This window comes from Armigeres subalbatus, chromosome 2 (assembly GCF_024139115.2).
Source record: "Armigeres subalbatus isolate Guangzhou_Male chromosome 2, GZ_Asu_2, whole genome shotgun sequence".
Taxonomy (NCBI): domain Eukaryota; kingdom Metazoa; phylum Arthropoda; class Insecta; order Diptera; family Culicidae; genus Armigeres; species Armigeres subalbatus.
Window position 1 is genome coordinate 80,206,289 of NC_085140.1, and position 27,492 is coordinate 80,233,780.

The 27,492-nt window shown below is 44.3% G+C and overlaps 1 protein-coding gene across 4 annotated transcripts in view; it reads right to left on the bottom strand.

Annotated features, from left to right (window-relative positions):
* The window catches only part of LOC134209409 (zwei Ig domain protein zig-8), a 969,833-nt gene extending 949,354 nt beyond the window's left edge, over positions 1 to 20,479 (bottom strand). For 3 of the 4 annotated variants that reach the window (XM_062685397.1, XM_062685395.1, XM_062685396.1), the window contains exon 1: positions 18,976 to 20,479. The gene's annotated coding sequence lies outside the window, so the exon portion shown is untranslated. The remainder of the gene's footprint in view (positions 1 to 18,975) is intronic. The other variant, XM_062685398.1, reaches the window with a different exon arrangement.
* Positions 20,480 to 27,492: the final 7,013 nt, after the last annotated feature.

Below are 27,492 nucleotides of genomic sequence, written 5' to 3' on the forward strand. Positions count from 1 at the left end.
GTGTCTACAAAAAGGGCGATAAGCTGGATTGTAGCAACTACCGCGCAATCACATTGCTGAACGCCGCCTACAAGGTACTCTCCCAAATTATATGCCGTCGACTAGCACCAATTGCAAGGGAGTTCGTGGGGCAGTACCAGGCGGGTTTTATGGGCGAACGCTCCACCACGGACCAGGTGTTCGCCATTCGCCAAGTACTGCAGAAGTGCCGCGAATACAACGTGCCCACACATCATCTATTCATCGACTTCAAAGCCGCATATGATTCAATCGATCGGGACCAGCTATGGCAGCTAATGCACGAAAACGGATTTCCGGATAAACTGACACGGTTGATCAAAGCGACGATGGATCGGGTGATGTGCGTAGTTCGAGTTTCAGGGGCATTCTCGAGTCCCTTCGAAACCCGCAGAGGGTTACGGCAAGGTGATGGTCTTTCGTGTCTGCTATTCAACATCGCTTTGGAAGGGGTAATACGAAGAGCGGGGATTAACACGAGTGGCACAATTTTCAATAAGTCCGTCCAGCTTTTTGGCTTCGCCGACGACATAGATATTATGGCACGTAACTTTGAGAAGATGGAGGAAGCCTACATCAGACTGAAGAGGGAAGCTAAGCGGATCGGACTAGTCATCAACACGTCGAAGACGAAGTACATGATAGGAAGAGGTTCTAGAGAAGACAATGTGAGCCACCCACCGCGAATTGGCATCGGTGGTGACGAAATCGAGGTGGTAGAAGAATTTGTGTACTTGGGCTCACTGGTGACTGCCGAAAATGATACCAGCAGAGAAATTCGGAGGCGTATAGTGGCTGGAAATCGTGCATACTTTGACTCCGCAAGACGCTTCGATCGAATAGAGTTCGCCGCCGTACCAAACTGACAATCTACAAAACGCTCATTAGACCGGTAGTCCTCTACGGACACGAGACCTGGACGATGCTCGTGGAGGACCAACGCGCACTTGGAGTTTTCGAAAGGAAAGTGCTGCGTACCATCTATGGTGGGGTGCAGATGGCGGACGGTACGTGGAGGAGGCGAATGAACCACGAGTTGCATCAGCTGTTGGGAGAACCATCCATCGTTCACACCGCGAAAATCGGACGACTGCGGTGGGCCGGGCACGTAGCCAGAATGTCGGACAATAACCCGGTGAAAATGGTTCTCGACAACGATCCAACGGGCACAAGAAGGCGAGGTGTGCAGCGGGCAAGGTGGATCGATCAGGTGGAAGATGACTTGCGGACCCTCCGTAGACTGCGTGGCTGGCGACGTGTTGCCATGGACCGAGCCGAATGGAGAAGACTCTTACATACTGCACAGGCCACTTCGGCCTTAGTCTGAATAAATAAATAATAAATAATGTTAGCGGTAGGCATCTGCTTTCTTTTATTTGGTATCAACAATGCACTATGGGAAATCCCCATTCCATCAGACGGACAAATGTATTTCAAAAGTTTCCTTGCGATTTTCATATTATTTTATGGTTGTAATAATCAAAACATGTTGGCGGGCAGCAGGGACTATGTCCAAGGGCTTGACGATCCCTCCCCAGGCCATCTGCGAGTTTTGGGGCTTGCCTAGGATGTGGTGGGGTTTGACAGTGGGCCCTGTTAAACCTCTATAAAAAGCTGCATGTATCCGCAAGTAGGCCCCACCAAAGCGACCGTGTGCCGCTCAAAGCACAAGCCCAAGTTCTGGTGTTAGGTGGGGTGCTAAACAGCTTGGACTTGTCATCAACACGTCGAAGACGAAGTACATGATAGGAAGAGGTTCAAGAGAAGACAATGTGAGCCACCCACCACGAGTTTGCATCGGTGGTGACGAAATCGAGGTGGTAGAAGAATTTGTGTACTTGGGCTCACTGGTGACAGCCGAAAATGATACCAGCAGAGAAATTCGCAGACGCATCATAACAGGAAATCGTACGTACTTTGGACTCCGCAAGACGCTCCGATCGAATAGAGTTCGCCGCCGTACCAAACTGACAATCTACAAAACGCTCATTAGACCGGTAGTCTTCTACGGACACGAGACCTGGACGATGCTCGTGGAGGACCAACGCGAACTTGGAGTTTTCGAAAGAAAAGTGCTGCGTACCATCTATGGTGGGGTGCAGATGGCGGACGGTACGTGGAGGAGGCGAATGAACCACGAGTTGCATCAGCTGTTGGGAGAACCATCCATCGTTCACACCGCGAAAATCGGACGACTGCGATGGGCCGGGCACGTAGCCAGAATGTCGGACAGTAACCCGGTGAAAATGGTTCTCGACAACGATCCGACGGGCACAAGAAGGCAAGGTGCGCAGCGGGCAAGGTGGATCGATCAGGTGGAAGATGACTTGCGGACCCTCCGCAGACTGCGTGGTTGGCGACGTGTAGCCATGGACCGAGCCGAATGGAGAAGACTCCTATATACCGCACAGGCCACTTCGACCTTAGTCTGAATAAATAAATAATAATGAATTCACTTCATGAGCACCTTCTCATATGCCACATTGAACAGAATTCTCGGAACGGTGGGTGCGGTTGACCTCCACAAATGTCAAATCAAAGACTAACCCGCAAGCAAGCTGACGGCCATTACCGCTCGCGGAAAACTGGATGGGAAATCCCCATTCCATCAGGCGGGCAAAAATATTTCACTAATATCCTTGCAATGTTCATATTATTTTATGATTATAATAATCAAAACATGTTGTCAGGGCCGGATTGAGCTGGAAGCCCAAGTAACATTTTAAGTTTTATAACGCTCTTGAAGTCCATAATTTACTCTTCAGGAGTGTTATAAAATCAGCATAAAACCAGATTGTTACTAGGGAAGGGGCCCCCGGGCCCGACAGTTTATGGGGGCCCCAAAATGTACAAAAACGGTTTGTTTTGGTACATAAATTTGTGGGGGCCCGGGGCCACGAGAATGTCATATTTAGGTATACTCCTCTCCGGAGGTGCAAATCTGATCGAGCGTCTGTTCTCCATGCTTGGAGCGGCTCACAACAGCGTCTGTTCCCCATGTTAGGGGTGGCGGATAATTGTAACCAAATGAGATAGGGGTTTGAAATTTTCTGACTTTTCCTAACTTTTGGAAACGAAAATTTGTGGGTGATAACCAGCTTTCAGCGACCTCTAGGAACGCCACAACAAAAAAGTGACACATTGCCAAAAAAATTACTCCAAGTTGAATTCGCTCCCAAAAGTTCATTTTCGAACCGATTCTCAATCTTTAGGAACCAAATTGAAGGTATAGATTCCGCATATGTTGTAGTGAACAGATTTTTGTAATTTGGCCGTTATGGTATTTGCGTAGCAATAATCCCAATGGAAAGTAGCCATTGTACATTTCCATGGATCAACACAATTCCTGGTTATTGATTTTTTGAATCGTAGTGTGCCGCGGTCGGGAGTCAGAAAATTTTTGCTCCCGTCATTTTTTTTGCGTTTTATTCAACTTGCTAATTTAAATTTAAGTGAAACAGTATTATGTAGAGAGATTTTACTGATACGGTTTTTTTTCTCGCCCGCTTTTTGTTCTGTGCTTTTTTGTCGCTCTAAGTGATACATGAGAATAATATTTCGCGTCCGGAAGAAGAAACAATTTTCAAACTGACATGCTGATTCCACACCGTCTACAATGTGACCCCTATCCAATAAATGACAAAAAGGAAAAACCCCTTAAACGAACTCCTTAACTTGTACCATCTACTGAAAATCGATGGAAAAATCGTTTCTGTGGTCGTCGTTGTTCGCGTATCGTGCTGAATTGCGGAGCTGGTTGATGGAGAAGAAAAAAAAACATTTGAATCTGGTGAGAAAGTTCCAATTGTTTCCTTTAACCCTCTAAGACCCATCTTGTCAAATTCACATTTTAAACTTTTAGAATTGTGTTGCTATAATTTTTCATACTTGGACATAATTTCCATCATATTAAAAGAATTATGTATCTTTTAAGCTCTTTATGATATCGGATTAATTGTGGAAGAATACTAACCACAAATATTTCACTCATCAAAATAATACAAATTTAAATACTAAAATATAAAAATAAAACCAACTTATGAAACAAACATTACATGAAAACTTCTATGTTATTTTTAATAAAGCTTCTTAAAGTTACTTTGAAATACACTTTGATTGACTTCAATGTCAACAAAATGAATTATGAATTTTAATTATTTAAAAACTAAACATACATCTAAAGGCGATCTTGGGAATTAGAGAGTTAATTGTATTATATTTTTGATACCTCATTTGTATCTATTATATTTTTGTTACCTCATATATTGCCAACTAAATACGTACAGGGCATCGTTTGCTACTATTGCCGCGGATATTGTGGGAGTCCCAGGTACCCGGTTCACGCTTTAGTTGGCAGCGGTGGCTCTTCTCGACGTTCTACTCCCTGAGTAGTCAGTACGAATAAGGGCGTCCTTGTGAAGTTTTGCTGTACCTGTTATGGCTAGCTAGTGCATCCCCATCCCCTACACTCTCTGAAGACACCCTTCTTGCTTCAGCAGTGATTCCTTTTTACAGCACTAGTCTTCATAACTAAAAGGGCACCATTACGGAGCATGAGATATGATCAAATTATTCGTAGTACTACTTGACCAACACCCCCAGCTGGGTGAGGGATAGAGGATGACATACACACACACATCAACACAATTCCTGGTTATTGCACGGTCCGGTGTCCCTCCGGAAGAACCAGAACGTCCATCCGAGAAAAGTGGTCAGTTCATAAAACTTATCATAGAAACGCAATTTTTTCGAAGAATTCTATTTTCGAACAAGTCCTCCAGAAGATCCGGAACGACATCCGCGGACTGAGAATCCAAAGACTGAGAATCGGTTCGAAAATGAGCTTTTGGGAGCGAATTCAAGTTGGAGTCATTTTTGACCCCGCTAATGCACAATGTGTCACTTTTTTTTAATGCACTATCAAGGTTTTATAGTAGAATGGAGCAATTTTAAAACGCCTACCTCCTGGTGGCGCTGTCCGGGATACGAGCAACTTTAGGGAAGATCGGGTGACCAACCCCGGTGGGAACTATGGTCGTATGCTGATGAGGAAGGGGAATTTGCTCCTCTCTGGGGGTGCAAATCTGATCAAGCGTCTGTTCTCCATGTTAGGGGTGGCTGATCATCGTCCGAGTGCCAGCGAGGGGCTCAAAACCAAACTGTGCACACCATGTTGCATCGTGTCAGCATCGAGAAGGCAGCCCCTTCAACGCGATGTAGGTAGCGCAACCCTGGTAAGGTAGCCTACCGAAGATTCTACAGTTACCAAGAAAGGCAAAAGTAGAGAAAACGGATTGATTCAACGGCAACAGACCCGGCAACGAATAATGGACAACGATTGGAAAGTCGGATCTTGGAACATGAGAGCTTTGAATTAGCCCGCACGTGTGGGGCTCCTGGCTCGAGAGCTGCAGAAGGTCGGCGTGAGTATGGCAGCAATCCAGGAAACACGGTGGCCCAGAACTGGAGAACGTGAATTCCGGGCGGTGGATCCCATAGCGAACACTTCATTCAAGTACCACATCTACTATAGCGGCGGTGACAGAGGCAGAACGAGGAGTTGGCTTCATGATGATCAAGAAGCAGATGAAGCGTGTTATCCAGTGGAAGCCGATAAGCGACCGCATTTGCGTGTTGAGAATGAAGGGCAAATTCTTCAACTATAGCCTGATCAGCATCTATGCCACAACGAACGATAAGCCTGATGACGTGAAGGATGAGTTCTATGAGAGCCTTGATAAGGCCTACGGAGAGTGCCCAACACACGATGTAAAGATTGTCATCGGGGATGCAAATGCGCAGATCGGAAGAGAAAGTTTCTTTCGCCCTGTCATTGGTACGGAATGCCTTCATTCCGCTACCAACGATAATGGTCTGCGACTTGTAACCTTTGCTGCTGCTAGAGGGATGGCAATCAGCACTAATTCAGCAGTACCTACTCCGCGCGTAAGAATATCCGCAAACACACCTGGCAACATCTGAGTGAAGACTCTTGCTCACAGATAGACCACCTGCTGGTCGACGGACGGCATTCTTCGGATGTTATAGCTATGTAAAGTCCTTCAGAGGTCCGAACATCGACTTATCTTGTAGTTGCAAAAATTCGGGCGTGACTTTCCAGCGTCACAAATTCACGAAACAACAGAACGATGCGTTTCAATATCCAACGTTTGTCAGTCGAAGAAGTTGCTGAACAGTACCACCAGAAGCTGGACGAGCGGATAGGAGATGCCACCGGATCTGGCGACGTCAACAGATTGTGGGAAAATATCCACGAAGCTGTGACTACAACAGCGCAGGAAGTGTTGGGCACTGCACAGCAACGCCAACGAAATGGTTGATTTGAAGAGGAGTGCCAGCGAGTGATGGATGAGAAAAATGTTGATAGGAGTCGAATACTAGTGGCTCGTACCCGTACCCCAACAGAGAGCGGTACAGTGTAAAGAATGTGCACAGCAAAAAGTAGTTACCGAAAATGGTTCAACACAGTTTTCTCAGTGCATGCATAGTTAATACGAACACCACAATATGAAGATAAATTTATGTGTGAAATGGTAAAAATGCTATTTCCAACATGCCTCTGTTGTTCTGAAAAATGGCGTCGAATCAATAACACGTGCGCAAACTTAATTTGCACAAAAGGTGGAAAATCCGAATATGTCGCAAGGCGACATTGCAAAATCGTTGAATATCGCTAAATCTGTGATTACTGTTTTATACCTCGAATCAAAGGAGAGGTGTTGCGGAACATTTTAGGCAGAAAAAACTGTCGAAGTTCCCAAAGAAATTTCTCGTATGGCAAGCATTGTGTGGCTGCGGTCTCAGAAGCGACATTTTCGTCACAATCGGTACTATAAATTCGCAAATTTAAGTTGACGAATGTCTGAATAAACGACTATTGTCATTTATTAGGAAACATGAAGGTTCTGGCCAGGTCTAGCATCTTGTCTCTATGAAAAACTGGTACGCTGTTAATAGCGTTAATGCTGTCCCAAAGGAGTTCAACCTACCAAATTCGCCTGTGCTCCGTCCAGTCGAGAAGTACTGGGCCCTGGTTAAAAGGAATCTTCTAGAAACAAATAATTTAGCAAATGATGAGAAAAGATTCTGGCGTAACTGACGAAAGGCTGCCATATTAGTGACGGATGATGCCGTGCAAAACCTCATGAATGCTGTCAAGAGAAAGGTACGGGCATTTGCATACAAAATATCAAATTCACTGAATTAATTATGTATGACAATTTTAGTTTGTTTTTCTATGAAACAAACGTTATGTTGTTGAATTTTATTTAAATTCCTTCCTGTAACACTATGTTTCGGGTGACCACTTTTTGCTGTGCACATTCTTTAGCGAGGGCGGAAGAGAAACGAATCAACCGCAGAAAAAAAGGCAACAAAAAGAGAGTGTGATAGTTGAAGCGCAGTAGAACATGTGGATAGAAACAATATGTGGAGGTTTTACGCAACTGTCAATGGCGCGCGGCATAAGACTGCGCCAGTGCCCGCCATGTGCAATTAACGAGAGGGGAATTTGCTGACAGACAAGACTATGGTGGCAGCCAGGTGGAAGGAGCACTTCGAAGATTTGTAAGCAGAAAGGGCACATACTAGAGTGTGCCAATTACAGAGGGATCACCCTTCTGAACTCGGCATACATAAACCTGTCGCGTGTCCTGTTTAACAGACTGAGACCGCTTTAGGAGTCCTTCGTCGAGGAATACCAGAGTACATCGGGAGTACAACTTGCAGACTCTCCATCTGTATCTCTAGCTGTATCAAGTATACAAAGAAGAAAATATTGTGAATCGTATAAAAGTAGCATAGCTATCATTACGGAAACGCACCTCAAGCCGGAAGTTATCGTCTTTATTGTTGGTGTTTTATAATTACTGACGACATTGCACTATCCAGAGCTGCAGTTCACCAACCCGATTATTACAATCTGGAGATTATTCGACCATCGACCTCTTAATCACCAATATGAATAACAGCGTGATTTTGCTATGTATATTGGTGATGAAAATGTCTTTATCAGTCTTAAAATATCTTTTTTCCCTCGCATTAACGAAGCTGGATCTTTGGATAACCGACCCGTTTAAACCTAACAAAACTATCACGAATGCAACTGATAGCAGTAAGTGGATTCCAGCATCGGATACAAGGTTCCTCGCGTTACACCACTTCAGGCAGCTGTGTTCCATCGTTCCATTGAGCTGCATATCGGTGGCTACGTTCCAGAGGTCTGTTTGGCAAATGGGACATCATGAACCGGAAGTTCGACAGGTAAGCAAAGCTTAAATTGGATCCATCTGTGAAATGTCAAACAGTGGGGATACCAACGGTCTATTTGAACAATTAAATCCCCAAAATCATTCAAGTCAGAATGCTAAGCCATTCTGGACAAAAAAAATGAAAAACCATGCTTCGACCCATTCCACTGTGGATCCCACTAGACAACAATAGCTTTTCTGATCGTTTCACTACCTCTGCTCAGCGTAGAGTAATCTAAGTGCTGAACTTTTGAGTTCTTCGTTGTGCTGCTCTTGAATCTGTGGGTTTGACTAAGCTGCTTCTTCTCGTCAAGACGAAAGTCACCACCGAAAGCCTAAAAATAATTCTTCTCCCATCTGTATTCTCTTAGAATTATCCAAGCTGTTGAAGAAGCGACCTATCGTTGAATTTTCGAATCCTACGAACAAAACAACAACTTCCTTGAAGAACAATTTGGTTTCCAGCGGTCCGCCAACTGATTTCAATCAATAAATGTCCTCTTAACCTGGCTGAGAAACAACAAATCTAGATCAACATTTGAAAAGGGCGTAACAACCAAAATTTATTCTTTCTGATTCTTTGTCCACATGTATAGCTTTATATGTAGACAAAGAATCAGAAGGAATAATTTTTGGCTGTTACGCCCTTTTCAAATGTTGGTCTAGAAATAATCCACAGCTCACCAATTGAATAGTTTTCTCGGGACTAGAAAGCTATTCTCACTGTACATCCTTCGGAGTTTCTTTAATTCAAGACCAATAACGAAGCTGGCTAACGATAACGATGAAGAGCAAGTGATTAGCGAGGCGCAAGAAAAAATGGAGCAGAACGATATGCGGAGGTTTTATGAGTCTGTCAATGTCGTGCGGAGAAAGACAGCGCCATCTCCCGTCATGTGCAACGACCAAGAAGGGAATTTGCTGACAGATAAAACCGAAGTGGCTGCCAGGTGGAAGCAACACTTCGAGGCTTTGTTGAATAGTGGAAGGGACGGTGCATCGGTGAACAGAATAAATATTAGATGAGGATGAGGTTAGAAAAGCTATAAAAGAGATGAAACACAATAAGGCTGCGGGGAAGGACCAGCTCCCGGCTGAACTTCTAAAACATGGCAGCAGCTTTATGAAGTTCTGCACCATATTATGTCGAAAATATGGGAAGACGAGGAATTGCCTGCTAGCTGGTTGGACGGCCTCATCTACCCTCTCTTTAAGAAAGAGCACAGACTGGAGTGCTCCAACTACCGAGGAATAAATCTCCTCAATTAGTGCGTGCGGTAAGACGCGCCGCTACAAAGCAAAACCATGCTGAGGGTGGCTGGGTTCGATTCCCGATGCCGGTCTAATTTGTAATTTGGCTTAGAAATCTTGCAGTTAATAACTATAAGTGAAAACAAGGGCGCATTCACGTTGCAAGTCCTGGCACGACAAATGGTCGGGGTTCTACCAAAACGTATAAAACGGCTTTTTTACTGCCTTGTGTTGTTTTGTTCGTAAAAGGAGGACGGAAGTCGTTCCACATCAATTCATACATACATTTGTTGTAGGATATCCTCAGTTATGGAATTAAGAGTGAACTGATACGATTTATGATCACTGCTAAACAGCTAAACGAAAGCTTGGGCTGAAATATTGGTAAATTTTTTATGGCGCTTGGTGTGATTTGGCAGAACCCCGGCCAAACAGGAGAAATACCGATTTGTGCAACAGTTCTGGTTTTGATAAATCGATGCATATTTCAAATAAATGGACTTTTGAACCTTCCGTTCAGACCCTCACATAATTTGTTGAATTTTCATCAATTTCAGAACAAATATTGCTTTTTCAATTAGCATGGTTGTACATATCGTAGTTGATCTTTTATTCAAAACGATAGTCAATGTAGGATAAGGAGTAAAATTGCTATAAGAAGGATGATAACATATCGGACGTCTCCTTGGAAAGCGACTAAATAATTCATTTTACGATGCTATTTAAACACAAAGACACAAGACCCGTGTTTCCCTCAATCATGCTCTCGATGCGCAACGATAACAAACGCTTCCAATGTATTTCGCCTGATGAGCGATAGTACATTCTATTACATACATTGGGGACTATTCGTATGTCGACTATCTTTACCCGTTTTTACGCGTTTTTTTTCAAAAAGATTTACAATGCGGATTCCTCCATTGGCGTAACTACAGGGGGCTAGGGGGGCTATAGCCCCACCAAGAACTAAATTAGCCCCCCCTAGAATTTTTGCCATTTTGCATGAATATTGTACTACTTATCAAGCACTCTGATGATATATAGGCGTAACTGCCAGGAACGAGTTCTTCTAATTCACATATCTCTCTCTCCGAAACATTGAATCTATTTTACAAATTTTCGAACTTGTTCAATTGTTACATCTTACGATTGGAATGTTAAACACGAAAAACAGTACGCTCCCTTGATTCTCCAGCGCCAGATATCATTACTTTAGGAAATTGGAGTAGGAACAGTGGTTCCATGCTGGTGCAATGCTGATTGAATAAATAATAGAAGCAACAGACTAAGAAATCAAATGCAATTTCTAAAATTTTGATTGGATAAAGAAAGTTCTAGTGGTATACTGAACTGTCTGTATGGTCTTAATATTGACACAGCATAAAATGTTGGACACATTGTTTAAGGAACACAGGCTGCTTAATGTAGGGTTCTGTATCACACTCTTAGCTAGTATGAATTATGAGCACCTTATTCATATTTATTTATCTTGCTACTATTGACAGATGATTGGAGACTCCGAACGGATGATGAGGGGCAGTGTGGAGAGCCAGCTCAGGAGGCGGGTGGGGAAGACATCGAATAGAGACAGTGACGCGGCATCGGGACGAGTGCGTGAATAGAAAATCTTACACCGGTTGTGAAGTTGTGTGAAAGGAAATAAATAGAGTAATACCCAACACTTAGCTTATCGGCATATTTCTAAACAATCCTGATTTAAAATTGGTTTTCTCAGCAAGTATTTAATCTTTAAATATTTTACAGTTTTTACAGAGCTTTACGAATGTGTATGATTCGCCGTGCTGTTAGCCATGATTGTAATCGACTGATTTGTGTGCAACGGAATGGTTTTTTTTTCAGGGAAGGGAAGCTGATGATGTCTATTTAATCATCGCCGACGTTTCGGTGTTAGATTTACACCCTCTTCAGAGCTTGAATTTTGTAATCAAGCCCTGAAGAAGGTGTAAATCCAACACCGAAACGTCGGCGATGATTAAATAGACATCATTCAGCTTCCCTCCAAAGACTGCATGCCGAAAAAAACCCATTCCGTTTACGAATATATTTAATTAATCCTAGCGTGTTCATAGGTCTTAAAGATGCATGGCCTTTCTGAAAGAATTATCAAAAGAATCCTTTCGAAAAAGTGAGAGCCAAATACTACGTATCATATGTCTGAATCGATCCAGATATTTTGAAACCATTTTTTTCTGTAGCTTTGAATGGTGATTTGGGGGATTTTTCTGTTATTTCCAGAAAATCAATAAGATATCCCAGAAAGGCAAAATCTTGAGTTTTCAAGAAGAGGTAACAAAAATTTAAATGAGAAAGAGATTGGATTTTTTTTCGGATGGATAAAACTTCACAGGCGTCTTACTACCCAACAAACAATTTAAGTTGAATAAGTTAGTTTTTCAACTGAACAAGCCAAATTTTGGCGAAATAAGCTCTTTATCAGCCTCCAATGCTTGTTTGCTTTCTAATCGCATTTTTTTTTTGGAATCTGACGACAGAAAATTCGTCACTCACACTCAACCTCCTGTGAAATGATGGTTCTGATGGTTCCAATCACAGGCAAAATCAGAATTTTGAAAGAAAATTTCTTTTGTCTACTCTGACATCAACGTCAGATGATTTGCCATCCATGGAGAAAAAAAAACTTTTGCAGCGTCGCCAAGCGATTATGATTTGCACTTTGAAGTATGTTCGTCTCGGCTCAACCTTCTCTATGTATCTGGGAAAAACTGATTTGTTTTCAATAATGTTCCTTTCCGATTACAAACAGAAATAAAATCTGAATTTTGAATGAAAATATCACTTGACTGCTACTGACGCAAACGTTTCTGCAGAGTTGCTCTCTGACGAGCGTTTGTGATTTTGTTACTGACGGAAACTTCTTTCAGTACCGCGGGAATGCAACCGACGCCATTGTTTGCTATCAAACCTTTCTTTTCATAAAATTCTGGTCCTGAAATAGTCGATTTTCAATCCAAAATGCGTCTTTCGAATCACTCAAAGCAATCAAACGTTACTCCGAACCTTGTGTTGTGCTGCTGCTGTCCGACGGCCGCTCGATGATTTTTCGCTAAGACGCTAAGAATAAAAGTTCAGCATCGCCACTAATATCCCGGGACCGCAATCGACGCCTAAGAAGAACATATTTTCTTTTTACAAAGCGCTTTTCTAATCACTGAACGAAGCGAAACGATAGTCTGAGCATTGCGTGGATATTTCTCTTGAGTACTGCTACTTTCGGTGACGGCCAGCGCAATCTAATCCATTGTTTTTAATAGTTAGGAAAATCTAAAAGAGTTCGTCGATCGATTGATACCAAAATCTCGAAAATCGGTACTTTTCGTGAAGGTCTTAAATTTGAATATGCAGAATTACCTCCCTATCATCGCAAAGGACGTAATTCTACGTCAAAAATTAGCCCCCCCCTAGAATTTTTCGTTAGTTACGCCAAAAAGGTTTGAGAATAAATGAAAACCGCGAGAAATCAAATTTTAATTCAGCTTTTGGCAGATTTTCGGGATTTACGAGGATTGTTATATAGTTTTTGATATTGCTATTCCTAAGAAAACTTTCCTCTTTCCAGTTCATATTTTAGGATTCCGCAGCTGTCGCTTGATACTTTTCCTCTGCTGTTTGACATGGCATTCTACGATGACAACATCATGTGTCAGGGTTTAGCTTCAGTGTTTTGAAGATTTCAAGCTTGCGGTAGAACCTTGACAGCTGTGGAAGAACTTTGCAAAATCCGCAAAGTGGAATATTTAAAAAAGGTCCGCAATATTTAAACGGTTTTGATTTCCACGGAACGTTTCCCCCACGTTAAAACCTCATACGGTCTACTCCACACACTCCAGCTCTAGTAACATCGATGGATTTGTTATGGTTTTGTAGCATACTTGAAGAGTAAAGCCCCAAACGCAATTCAGCGGAACGGCGACGGTAACGGGAAATTTGACAGAAAACGCTGTACCGCTGTATTGCGTGGGGTATTTTGATCAATGTCTTCAAGATCAATATAAAACTACAATTGTTACTTGGGCTAGTGGCTTGTTAGGAATCCCGCTTTTTTCGACAGAAACAACGCGTTCTATAAGTGCACGATCCATCAAACACTAATTATTCAACTTCACTGTCCTACGACTAGAGAAGTATATTTCTAAAATTACTGTTGTGAATATTATCCCAGTCTAGTATCAGTGCATATAAAATTGAAGATGTTTAAATTTTGTTCATTCGAACTTTTGTTCCTTCTAACTCAGAAACTTTCAGATATTGCTATGCATCGTAGCGAACCACTATCAGGGAATCATATGAACGTGAAAGAATCGTTTGGGGAGTCAAGAGCCCCTGACGAAACAAATTTCATGTACGCTTGAGGATGTTTGTGATTTCTTAGATTTCAATAAATCCATTCAGGTTTCAATAAAACTTTTTCTCGTGGACAATCAAAAATCCATTTGAACTAATAATACGTTAAACTGCAAATATTGTGAAAATTTATATTTTCCTACGAATCAGACCTTCCATGCAGTACTGCAATTTAAATAACAACTTAGATGGTATCGGGGATGATGTGTTACCAGAATCATGGATAGGATTGTCTTACTTGTCCTACCCACTCCCGGCGCCACTGAGTGAAAGAAACTAACCTGAGCAAGGACGGGAACGATTGCCTATTATTCATATAATTATTTAATTGGCCACAACACAACTGAAAATTAATTGCCGATTCGTTATTTTGAGTTAAATTCGGTTATCATTTTTGCTATATTGACAGGTAATTTAACCAAAATGATAACAATTCCAGTTATCAATATTACTGACTATTACAAACTTAATTTTGTTAAAAAACATAAAATGGTCATGGAATCATGATATGACTGTACAGTGGCGTAGCCAGAAAATTGATCTGGGGGGGGGGGGGCGGCTTTCTGAACATATTTTTTTTCTAAAAAAAATTTCTTCTAAAAATGTTGTCTCTGGGGAGGGGGGGTTATGTCCAAAACTACCCCCGTGGCTACGTCACTGTGACTATAAATAGTCTTCAGTAAATGCAAGATTGTAGAAAGCGAAGTACTTTTCACTTCTACTCCTCAAGACAGCGTATTTCGATGAGTGTCTAGAGACAAAGCCGTACAATCACTCGATTCGAGTTCGTAACGTTTTTTTTTTCAATGCGTAACGAAGACGGCAAAGAAGATTTAACTGTTTTGGTCAATAAAACAGCGATGGCTGATTACTAAATTAGTTATTTGAGTAAATAACATGCAAAGGCGCGTGATCGGGTGGTGGCCGATCAATGAAAGAATGTGCAGGTTGAGGATCAAAGGCCGGTTCTTCAACTTCAGCATAATCAACGTCCATAGCCCACACTTCGCAAGCACTGATGATGATAAGGACGTGTTCTACGCGCAGCTGGAACGTGAGTACGACAGCTGCCCAAGCCACGACGTCAAAATCATCATAGGAGATTGGCTCAGGTTGGCCAAGAGGAGGAGTTTAGACCGACTATTGGAAAGTTCAGCGCTCACCGGCTGACGAACGAAAACGGCCTACGACTAATTGATTTCGCCGCCTCCAAGAATATGGCCATTCGTAGCACCTACTTCCAACACAGCCTCCCGTATCGGTACACCTGGAGATCACCACTGCAGACAGAATCACAAATCGACCACGTTCTGATTGATGGACGGCACTTCTCCGACATTATCGACGTCAGGACATGTCGTGGTGCTAACATCGACTCTGACCACTATCTGGTGATGGTTAAACTGCGCCCAAAACTATTCGTCATCAACAACGTTCGGTACCGACGACCGCCGCGGTACGACCTAGAGCGACTGAAGCAACCTGATGTCGCCACTGCATACGCGCAGCATCTCGAGGCAGCGTTGCCGGAAGAGGGTGAGCTCGATGGGGCCCCTCTTGAGGACTGCTGGAATACAGGTAAATCAGCCATTAACGACACAGCGGAGAACAACGTCGGGTATAAGGGTCAAAGTCGACGGAACGATTGGTTTCACGAAGAGTGCTGACAGATTCTGGAGGAGAAGGCCGCAGCGCGGGCGGTCGCGCTGCAGCAAGGTACCCGGCAGAACGTGGAACGTTATAGACGGAAGCGGAGACAGTAGACCCGCCTTTTTCAGGAGAAGAAACGCCGCCTGGAAGAAGCGGAGTGCGAGGAGATGGAACAGCTGTGCCGTTCTCAAGATACACGTAAGTTCTATCAGAAGCTCAACGCATCCCGCAAAGGCTTCGTGCCGCGAGCCGAAATGTGCCGGGATAAGGATGGGAGCATCTTGACGGACGAACGTGTGGTGATCGAAAGGTGGAAGCAGCACTACGAGGAACATCTGAATGGCGCTGAGAGTACAGGCAGTGAAAGTCAAGGCAGCGGAGGAGATGACTACGTCAGTTCACCGGACGATGGAAGCCAACCAGCCCCCACCTTGAGGGAAATTAAGGATGCCATTCAACAGCTAAAGACCAATAAAGCAGCTGGTAAGGATGGTATCGGAGCTGAGCTCATCAAGATGGGCCCGGAAAAGCTAGCCACTTGCCTGCACAAACTGATAGTCAGAATCTGGGAAACCGAACAGCTACCGGAGGAGTGGGAGGAAGGGGTTAGATGCCCCATCTACAAGAAAGGCGACAAACTGGAGTGTGAGAACTTTCGAGCGATCACCATCCTTAATGCCGCCTACAAAGTGATATCCCAGATCATCTTCCGTCGTCTGTCACCATTAGTGAACGAGTTCGTGGGAAGTTATCAAGCCGGCTTCGTTGACGGCCGCTCGACAACGGACCAGATCTTTACTGTACGGCAAATCCTTCAAAAATGCCGTGAATACCAGGTCCCAACACACCATCTGTTCGTTGATTTCAAGGCGGCATACGACAGTATAGACCGCGTAGAGCTATGGAAAATTATGGACGAGAACAGCTTCCCTGGGAAGCTTACCAGACTGATCAAAGCAACGGTGGATGGTGTGCAAAACTGTGTGAAGATTTCGGGCGAACACTCCAGTTCGTTCGAATCGCGCCGGGGACTAAGACAAGGTGATGGACTTTCGTGCCTGTTGTTCAACATTGCGCTAGAAGGTATCATGCGGAGAGCCGGGTGTATCAGCCGGGGTACGATTTTCAACAGATCCAGTCAATTTATTTGCTTCGCGGATGACATGGACTGGACATTGTCGGCCGAACATTTGCAAAGGTGGCAGAACTGTACACCCACCTGAAACGTGAAGCAACAAAAGTTGGACTGGTGGTGAATGCGTCAAAGACAAAGTACATGCTTGTGGGCGGAACCGAGCGCGACAGGGCCCGCCTGGGAAGCAGTGTTACGATAGACGGGGATACCTTCGAGGTGGTCGAGGAATTTGTCTACCTCGGATCCTTGCTAACGGCTGACAACAACGTTAGTCGTGAAATACGAAGGCGCATCATCTGTGGAAGTCGGGCCTACTACGGGCTCCAGAAGAAACTGCGGTCGAAAAAGATTCGCCACCGCACCAAATGTGTCATGTACAAGACGCTTATAAGACCGGTTGTCCTCTACGGACATGAAACATGGACAATGCTCGAGGAGAACTTGCAAGCACTCGGAGTATTCGAGAGACGGGTGCTTAGGACCATCTTTGGCGGTGTGCAAGAAGACGGTATGTGGCGGCGAAGAATGAACCATGAGCTCGCCCAATTCTACGGCGAACCCAGTATCCAGAAGGTAGCTAAAACCGGAAGGGTACGATGGGCAGGACATGTTGCAAGAATGCCGGACAGCAACCCTGCAAAGATGGTGTTCGCTTCCGATCCGGCAGGTACGAGACGGCGTGGAGCGCAGCGAGCGAGATGGGCAGACCAGGTGCAGAACGACTTGGCTAGCGTGGGGCGTATTCGAGGATGGAGAGATGCGGCCTCGAACCGTGCATTGTGGTGTCAAATTGTTGATTCAGTGTTATCTGTTTAGATGTTAACTAAATAAATGAATGAACATGCATAACAAAATGTGTTGTCAGTGGTAACTTAATTTGTTAAAGCCATTTCAGGAACAAAGTTCTGATGTCATTTTTGTTATGTTGGCTGATAACTTCAGTTCAGTTATTTGATAACCGGATAATAGAATTTGTTATCAATTATTATTCATCTTTGCTCGGGTGGTGTTTGAAAGGAATAAGTTTTAATTTTTCGTCTACTAAAATATTACCACAGACATAACACATTGAACATTCACTCATCAAATTCATCGTCGCTTGAACACTAACGCCATCTGTTGATGTCAGTTGGTTGGGCAAATCACGAATAAGATGGCGGTAGTGAACAATCGTTAATCTAGATTAAGAAAATTATTTTGAGCTATTTAGTGGAATGTCTTCACTTGTCATAAGACGAGTTTGCACAATCCCATTTAATTCCACCACTTAATTGTACCTTGACAGATACGAATTTCGACCTCAACAGTAGCTGATGCCATTAAAAAAATGTAGAAAATCTCAATCATATTGATAATATTAACAATTAGAAAAAAGTGGTGATATTTCGTTGCCGCAAAACTCATGAGGCAAAACGCCTTTTAGATGGTAGCTCTTAGGGAACAAAGTACAACGCGTCGGCGAATCAGCATTCTGGTATGGACAGTGCGTAGAGACGTGTAGTGCATTGTAGTTTAGTCGCCCTAGGGCATTTTTCCTCGCCGAAATGTTAGATGTTTCATCAAAATGTGGAAAATTTCGGTTTTTCCAATCTTCCTATCTTTTATATTAATTTGTTTTGCCTAATCCACGTAATTTTTGGTGTAGTTTTATTACAGCCATGCCAAAAACGGTAAACATAAGGGAATACCCAAAAGGTGTTTTGCCCCTGGGGGCGTTTTGGGGAACCTAATGTAGTGCATGGTATTCATTGGCCAAAAGTTTGGGTTTCCCCACTATATACCCACTTTGTTTGGAAACTTATTTTCTTGAATATGTATTTTGCCTGAATTGAAATGGTATTTTAAATTGTTATATGAAAATTATGCTTCCTACAATGCCCAACAACTCACTTTTAGGATGTTCGGTCATATAAACTCCAATTTGATTTAACTCCGTAATGCACCACGAAAAAGAGTCTACCCAACATTACGATACTAGACATTGGATAATACAAACACGGTAACGAAACCTTTGTGATGAAACCATTCTGAAGGAAATACAAATCTTCTATACACAAATATAAATAAATCTCAAGTTCTATTTGAATAATGCTTCAGTTAAATAATATTAAAATATTTTAGTTTTTAATTTGGAACTGGAACATCCGTGGACTTTGGAGTTATTTTTTTTATTGTGAACCACTTATCAATGGTAAAATTGTGTACACCTACGTCCTTAAAATGGCAAAATGTGATAATGAAGAAAACTCAATATAAATATTTCATTACTTCATTTGCGGCAGCCGGCTGACCTCCCTCGCTGGTTCTGCTTCAGAATTTCTTACATGTTTCGTTGTTTCACTTCACCGCATCCACTCCCTCTTCACTAGTTACGGCTCTAATCAATATATTAATCTGGTCGCCTGTTTCACCCTGCTTCGTTGCCTTTTATCCAAAAACACGCGATCACGAAAAAAAATCACATTCACAGCGCACAATACCAGCCACTGGAAACGGATCACGAAGCAGCCCTACGTTGTTGCTGTTTGGCGTCGGGTAGGCCTTCGGTTGCGGTTCAATGCTTCGGGGCAAAAACTGCGGCGACAACCGTCATAAAATTTGAATTCCGAACCCCACCGCACCAGTTGACCGCTCCACCGCGGCACCACTAAGCGGCATCAATTTATGGCCCCAAACACAACTTTCACTTCTTCGGGTGCTTTTTAGCGCGTTTCTTCTGCGAATTTCCAAGAACAGCTGTGTCACAACGATGAAAGGTTCCCAAGATTGCGAATTGCTTATTCGTTGGGATTGGGGAGAATTTTTACCGGTTTATGATTCGGGAAATAAAATGACCTTTTAAACGATGCTCGAAATCACTGTTTAAAGCTGGATGGCTATAATACGCCCGAATGGTTGTAAATTCGAGCATTAAGCACTTGTGTACCCAGATGCCACTTTGGGAGGTTGTTTTTCCCCTAGGATAACAATTTACTTGCGATGAAACATCCAAACACTATATTATCGTTGAACTTGTTTATGAAAGCATCTTGAAGCTGTAAACACGTAAGAATCTCCTCAGAGTGTCTCCTTGTGAAGCGTTTCGCTCAAATCCTCCCTGCTTATTCAATAATTAACACAGCAATTTCACTTTTCCGGTTCATCGGATCGACAACCATAACAACCTCAGCGACACCACCTTAGGCAAAAACGCTTCCTCATTTCGCCTCGCATCGAAAAAAAAAGAAAAGAGGACGAAATCGATTTTCACACCCTCCGGCTACTATATTTAGTGCGCTACATCCATGCTATACACACTCTAAACACACTCTTTTACCTCCGTTCGTAAGCGGATCCGATTTCATCCAACCCCCCGAAATCCTTCGCACTCGTATCCTTCCCAATCACCTGTCAGTATTTTTCACTCTCTGACTGAGGCGCTCGGTTTTACGCCCCCACCCTTATACCGTGGGAAATTACAAACACTGGCTGCACTATCCTTCTGGCTGGCGGTCGACGATGGGATAATCGTCCCAATCCCTCGGCCCAGATCCTTCACACTAATTTGACAGATCACTCGATGTAGGCAGGACGATTCCATGCACAAATCGTCATCATCTTCGAGATTTGTCCCCGGTTTCCCTCCCAAAGGTAGGCCACCATTAATCTTGAGGCAGGCCACACTATGACACCTAGGAAAGATTTTTCCGACGAGCACCGACCGCGACTACGACAGCGAGGACGATTTTCCGTAAGCGCCTTCTGAACCCAACTGAAGCTCCTGCATCTCCCGCGGTGGGAAAAGCTGCTGGCTGGCTGGCTGCTGCTGCTGTTGGCTTGGTCGGTTGTTCGGTCGAGGACGACGCCCGTTCCATCAGCCATGTGTGTTTCGTCCTCAGCGTGACGACAGAGAGCGAGAGCGGAAAATCGACGAGCATGCGCCCGGTCGGTCAGGGCCGGATGAGATGTGAGGCTCGTTTTAGCTCACCCACCTCGGTGAGACGACTCGAATGGTGAGATGTGAGCCCGCAATGTGGAGACAGCTGTTTTTCCATGACCTATGGGAGCCCGTGAAGAAGTGTGCGTGTGGTCGGAGTTGTTCCACCCGGACGGGGTTGCTGTAGGGAATGGATGGTGAATGACCGGTCCTGCTGGGACGGGGAAGCGGGTTGACGTATTTGTACTTATGCTAGGGTGCCAATTCGGGGACGCTTCACAGACGAACTGACAGTGGTGCCTACCTGAGATGCGCTCGGATCCGTTGGAATGGAATAGGGAAAGTGCATTGATGCGAGGGTGGGGGGATTTTAAACTGAAAAGTAAATATTTGTGAGGGATTTATTGTTCTGCTGTGCTCTGAGAACGCTCATTAGAGCAACTAGAATGATGGTGATGACGATTTTTTTCTCAATCCTAAAGGTATCTCGCAAGTGTGTAGCATAGCACGATGATGATACTCAGCAGACGAGGGATTAAAGAAAACAGAGGGTCTTGTGTGGTTGTTGGCGGATGGTGCTAAAGTGATGAACAAGTTGATGAGGATTATGATAATGGCTGGTGTGTCTGGAAAATATTTTGATTGAATTATTTGTCTGGCGGAAAATTGTTCAACGGCTGCGACGGATCATCATAAAAATGGGGAGCAAAAAAAAAAGACTCGAGAGCAGTCAGCAAGTGGAATAATCGGATTAGGGAATTCGCCTCAGTTTAATCTTGATCGATTAATTATTTTTTCCCTTGGCTTGGCGCCTGTTCTCTAAGATAGGAAGGATACAACTATTAATCACATCTATTTATCACATCTTTAATAAAGCGGAATTGGAGAATTAATTTTCATGAAAATGAAGAAGTCTTCGTTCGAACAATTCTTAATAAAGGTTGATGGATGGGGATATACATTTTCTTCGTGGGTATCAACAAGGTATGGTGAATTCTTCAACAATTGCCTTTATTCACATAGCTCACAGTTGATGATAAAAATTCTGATAAATGTGCAATAGGAGCAAACAATTGTCTCGTACCTAATCTTGTGAGAAAATCTATTGAATTGAAAAATGGGAAAATCTTTCGGTTACAGAAGACTTGTCGGTTACTTTGCTCTACGACTACGATACTTTGTTTTTGAGCTGTGATTTTTTCAATATTTCAACTGGAGTTTTCTGAGAGATAGATTTTTAATTATTATTTTTTTCGTACATTCATTCTTAAAGCATGCTTCCGGAAAAACTTTCATGGAAGTCCAAGACAATGCTGACGTTGATTGCCAAGCAGGGAAACAACGCATATCGTTTTTATTATGTCGACTGGTAGCAACGTCAAATTCTGGCAAATGCTGAGTAAAGCGTACCATTGGTACTTCGCGTACCTGAAGGAATAAAATAGACCCCATCTCGCGGTCCTTAGCCTTTTACCCAGCAACTCCTATCCCTACCTCCCCGCGGTGCTGGCCGGGATACGAGCAACCTTATGGAAGATCGGGTAACCAACCCCGGTGGGAACTATGGTCGTATGCTGACAGGGAAGGGGGAGGGGGGGTTTGCTCCTCTCCGGAGGTGCAAATCTTATTGAGCGTCTGTTCTCCATGTTAGGGTGCCAGCGAAAGACTGTAAGTGAAACTGTGCACCATGTTCCACCGGAAATAAGGAGGAATGGTCCTCCGGAAATTTAGGGGGTTTGGTGTCAGGCCCTGCAAGCCAGCCAAAAAAAACTCACGCAACGAACAATCAACAAGAGAGTACGGACCGGAACCATCGGCGAAGACCACTGCGACGAAAAGGGACTAGCGATTGGATACTCGGTTCGTGGAACTGCAAATTTCTCAACTTCATCGGGAGCACACGCATACTCGCCGATGTGCTCAAGGACCGTGGATTCGGCATCGTAGCGCTGCAGGAGGTTTGTTGGAAGGGATCAATGGTGCGAACGTTTAGAGGTAATCATACCATCTACCAGAGCTGCGGCAACACACATGAGCTAGGAACAGCTTTCATAGTGATGGGCGATATGCAAAGGCGCGTGATCGGGTGGTGGCCGATCAATGAAAGAATGTGCAGGTTGAGGATCAAAGGCCGGTTCTTCAACTTCAGCATAATCAACGACCATAGCCCACACTCCGGAAGCACTGATGATGATAAGGACGCATTCTACGCGCAGCTGGAACGTGAGTACGACAGCTGCCCAAGCCACGACGTCAAAATCATCATAGGAGATTTGAACGCTCAGGTTGGCCAAGAGGAGGAGTTTAATCCGACTATTGGAAGGTTCAGCGCTCACCGGCTGACGAACGAAAACGGCCTTCGACTAATTGATTTCGCCGCCTCCAAGAATATGGCCATTCGCAGCACCTACTTCCAACACAGCCTCCCGTATCGGTACACGTGGAGATCACCACTGCAGACAGAATCACAAATCGACCACGTTCCGATTGATGGACGGCACTTCTCCGACATTATCGACGTCAGGACATATCGTGGCGCTAACATCGACTCTGACCAGTATCTGGTGATGGTTAAACTGCGCCCAAAACTATCCGTCATCAACAATGTTCGGTACCGACGACCGCCGCGGTACGACCTAGAGCGACTGAAGCAACCTGATGTCGCCACTGCATACGCGCAGCATCTCGAGGCAGCGTTGCCGGAAGAGGGTGAGCTCGATGGGGTCCCTCTTGAGGACTGCTGGAATACAGTCAAAGCAGCCATTAACGACGCAGCGGAGAACAACGTCGGGTATATGGGTCGAAGTCGACGGAACGATTGGTTCGACGAAGAGTGCAGACAGATTCTGGAGGAGAAGGATGCAGCGCGGGCGGTCGCGCTGCAGCAAGGTACTCGGCAGAACGTGGAACGTTATAGACGGAAGCGGAGACAGCAGACCCGCCTTTTTCAGGAGAAGAAACGCCGCCTGGAAGAAGCGGAGTGCAAGGAGATGGAACAGCTGTGCCGTTCTCAAGATACACGTAAGTTCTATCAGAAGCTCAACGCATCCCGCAAAGGTTTCGTGCCACGAGCCGAAATGTGCCGGAATAAGGATGGGAGCATCACGGACGAACGTGTGGTGATCGAAAGGTGGAAGCAGCACTACGAGGAACATCTGAATGGCGCTGAGAGTACAGGCAGTGAAAGTCAAGGCAGCGGAGGAGATGACTACGTCAGTTCAGCGGACGATGGAAGCCAACCAGCCCTCACCTTGTAGGAAGTTAAGGAAGCCATTCAATAGCTAAAGATCAATAAAGTAGCTGGTAAGGATGGTATTGGAGCTGAGCTCATCAAGATGGGCCCGGAAAAGCTGGCCACTTGCCTGCACAAACTGATAGTCAGAATCTGGGAAACCGAACAGCTACCGGAAGAGTGGAAGGAAGGGGTTATATGCCCCATCTACAAGAAAGGCGACAAACTGGAGTGTGAGAACTTTCGAGCGATCACCATCCTTAATGCCGCCTACAAAGTGATATCCCAGATCATCTTCCGTCGTCTGTCACCATTAGTGAACGAGTTCGTGGGAAGTTATCAAGCCGGATTCATTGACCGTCGCTCGACAACGGACCAGATCTTTACTGTACGGCAAATCCTTCAAAAATGCCGTGAATACCAGGTCCCAACGCACCATCTGTTCGTTGATTTCAAGGCGGCATACGACAGTATAGACCGCGTAGAGCTATGGAAAATTATGGACGAGAACAGCTTCCCTGGGAAGCTTACCAGACTGATCAAAGCAACGGTGGATGGTGTGCAAAACTGTGTGAAGATTTCGGGCGAACACTCCAGTTCGTTCGAATCGCGCCGGGGACTAAGACAAGGTGATGGACTTTCGTGCCTGTTGTTCAACATTGCGCTAGAAGGTGTCATGCGGAGAGCCGGGTGTAACAGCCGGGGTACGATTTTCAACAGATCCAGTCAATTTATTTGCTTCGTGGATGACATGGACATTGTCGGCCGAACATTTGAAAAGGTGGCAGAACTGTACACCCGCCTGAAACGTGAAGCAACAAAAGTTGGACTGGTGGTGAATGCGTCAAAGACAAAGTACATGCTTGTGGGCGGAACCGAGCGCGACAGGGCCCGCCTGGGAAGCAGTGTTACGATAGACGGGGATACCTTCGAGGTGGTCGAGGAATTCGTCTACCTCGGATCCTTGCTAACGGCTGACAACAACGTTAGTCGTGAAATACGAAGGCGCATCATCTGTGGAAGTCGGGCCTACTACGGGCTCCAGAAGAAACTGCGGTCGAAAAAGATTCGCTACCGCACCAAATGTGTCATGTACTAGACGCTTATAAGACCGGTTGTCCTCTACGGACATGAAACATGAACAATGCTCGAGGAGGACTTGCAAGCACTCGGAGTATTCGAGAGACGGGTGCTCAGGACCATCTTTGGCGGTGTGCAAGAAGACGGTGTGTGGCGGCGAAGAATGAACCATGAGCTCGCCCAACTCTACGGCGAACCCAGTATCCAGAAGGTAGCTAAAGCCGGAAGGGTACGATGGGCAGGACATGTTGCAAGAATGCAAAGATGGTGTTTGCTTCCGATCCAGCAGGCACGAGACGGCGTGGAGCGCAGCGAGCGAGATGGGCAGACCAGGTGCAAAACGACTTGGCGAGCGTGGGGCGTATCCGAGGATGGAGAGATGCGGCCTCGAACCGTGTATTGTGGCGTCAAATTGTTGATTCAGTGTTATCTGTTTAGATGTAAACTAAATAAATGAAAATGAAATGGTAGCAACGTACTTTCAGTGATTATTTGGCGTTTCAGTTTGTATTTTGAATGAGAACCTTCCACTATATGTTTTCTTTCTCCAACGTTTCGATCCTTATTGGATCTTTTCCAAGGGTTAGAAATGTTGGTCGTTTTTTCGTCAAGTATAGGGGAACGGTTCGCCACTTCATCTCATAGCTCCTATTTCCATCCCATCAAAAACAAAGCAATGGAAAGGAATTTGGTTTGTTTATTATTTTTGTGATTTTTTTCATCAGTGAGCGCGCATGTTGACAAAAAGGAGCGACGAATTTGGTGCCGTATTTCTTTGTTTGGCGATGAGATGGATATATGTACAGTGAGATGGAGATCGGAACAGTTCCGCTTGTTTTGTAACTTTTAATCGTCATTCCTTATTTCGTAACTTTTAATCGTCATTCCGTTGAGCTTGTCCTGTACCACCGGACCCACAGAAAGAGCTTCGTTAAGGGAGAAGCTAGTAGAGGTCTTTGCAGAGCCGCCAAATACAACACGGACCTTCATCGCCGTACTTGACTCCTTGATTACGGGGTAGGTAATAGGCTGTAGAGTTTACTTCAGCGCATGTGACCAAGGTAGAGATACTCTTTCAAGAAATCGTGTTTTTTTTTTTATTCCGGGTTTCTTTCCAGGCGTTTTTTCCAAAAAATGGAATCGTCGTCGAGCAATTTCCTTGGAACAGCCAAGCTTGTAACGATTAATAATTTAATGCATTTTAATTTAGGGTCAAATTTTGTCCCTTTTGACACACTGTGAATTGTGCATAGGAATTTGATACACACGCGCGATCAAGCTATATCACACATAGGGAAACTAATGATTCGTACCTAGCCCAACTATAAAAGGGACTGCGCTACACGAAACTGGTGTCAGTTTTGATCAGTCGATGGGCCAAAGTCGACTATAAATAAACATCCCGGGACAAACAGAAAGCCTTGGCTTGGAGGACTAATCGGTTGTATGCCTACCCATCGCTGGTGCCGTGTGGACTCGTCATCGAGTGAACAAGGCAGACCAGACGTGCAGTTCGACAGCGGTTCCGAAACAGTTGGACACCCACCACCATCAGGTTGGATATGAACCGTTTGTTTGAGAAACTGCATATGTAACATTTTTGGCCAAAATGAGATTTTTATGTATTCTGAATCCTCTTCCAAAAATACGTATTCTGGCAAAAAATACGAAAAAAAATTTTTTGTTCAGGAATGTATGAATTTTTTTTCGTTTGTTTGAGAAACTACATAAGTCCACGCACTTTGAAGAGCAATTATGGAGTACTGTTTACAGTTTTTGCACTGGAAGTGCCTCAGGGTGTTGAGTTTTGCCAAAAACTATTGATTTGTATCGAAGAAATCAAAAGGTTCGGTGCCAATTTGTCCAAAAACAGTTTTTTGTTGTTTTCTCGAAATTGTGTAAAATGGACTTAGGGAACGTCCACAAATTACGTAACGCTTAGAGGGGGGGAGGGGAGGTTGAGGTAAGTGTGACGATCTATATAAAATTTTCAGATGCTTCTTACAAAAAGTGTGACATAGGAGGGAGGGGGGGTTGAAAAAGTCCATTTTTTGCGTTACGTAATTAATGGATCTTTCCTTATGCAGTTTCTCAAACAAATGGTTCATATGTGGTTTTTACCGCAACCAAAACCAAAGAGTTATTAAAGCGGGCTTGGTAATCATATGGCTACTGCTTCTGCCTCATACGTAGGAGGTCGTAGGTTCAATAGAAGGTCCGTTCCATTCTCCTACATTGTATCTTTCGCTACATTTCTCATGTTCTAGCAATCGCTAAAACTGGAAATGGACTTTCCATACCGTATCCATTTACAATTCCTATACCTTCAACTTGAGTATTCTAACAGTAATCTGCTAGAATTGGAAATGAACTATAGAGCTCGTTTCCTACATCCAATTAGAAATTCCATCAGTTGCCTTCTCCTATCTATCACATTGGCAGCTCGTTAACCAAGACGAACCTCTGCCTCTCGGAACCTAACCCAAAAATTCCAACAAATTCCGCATGAACTCGTGGCAAGTGCAGAGGTATATTCGGCTTGCAGTGGGCGAGTGAT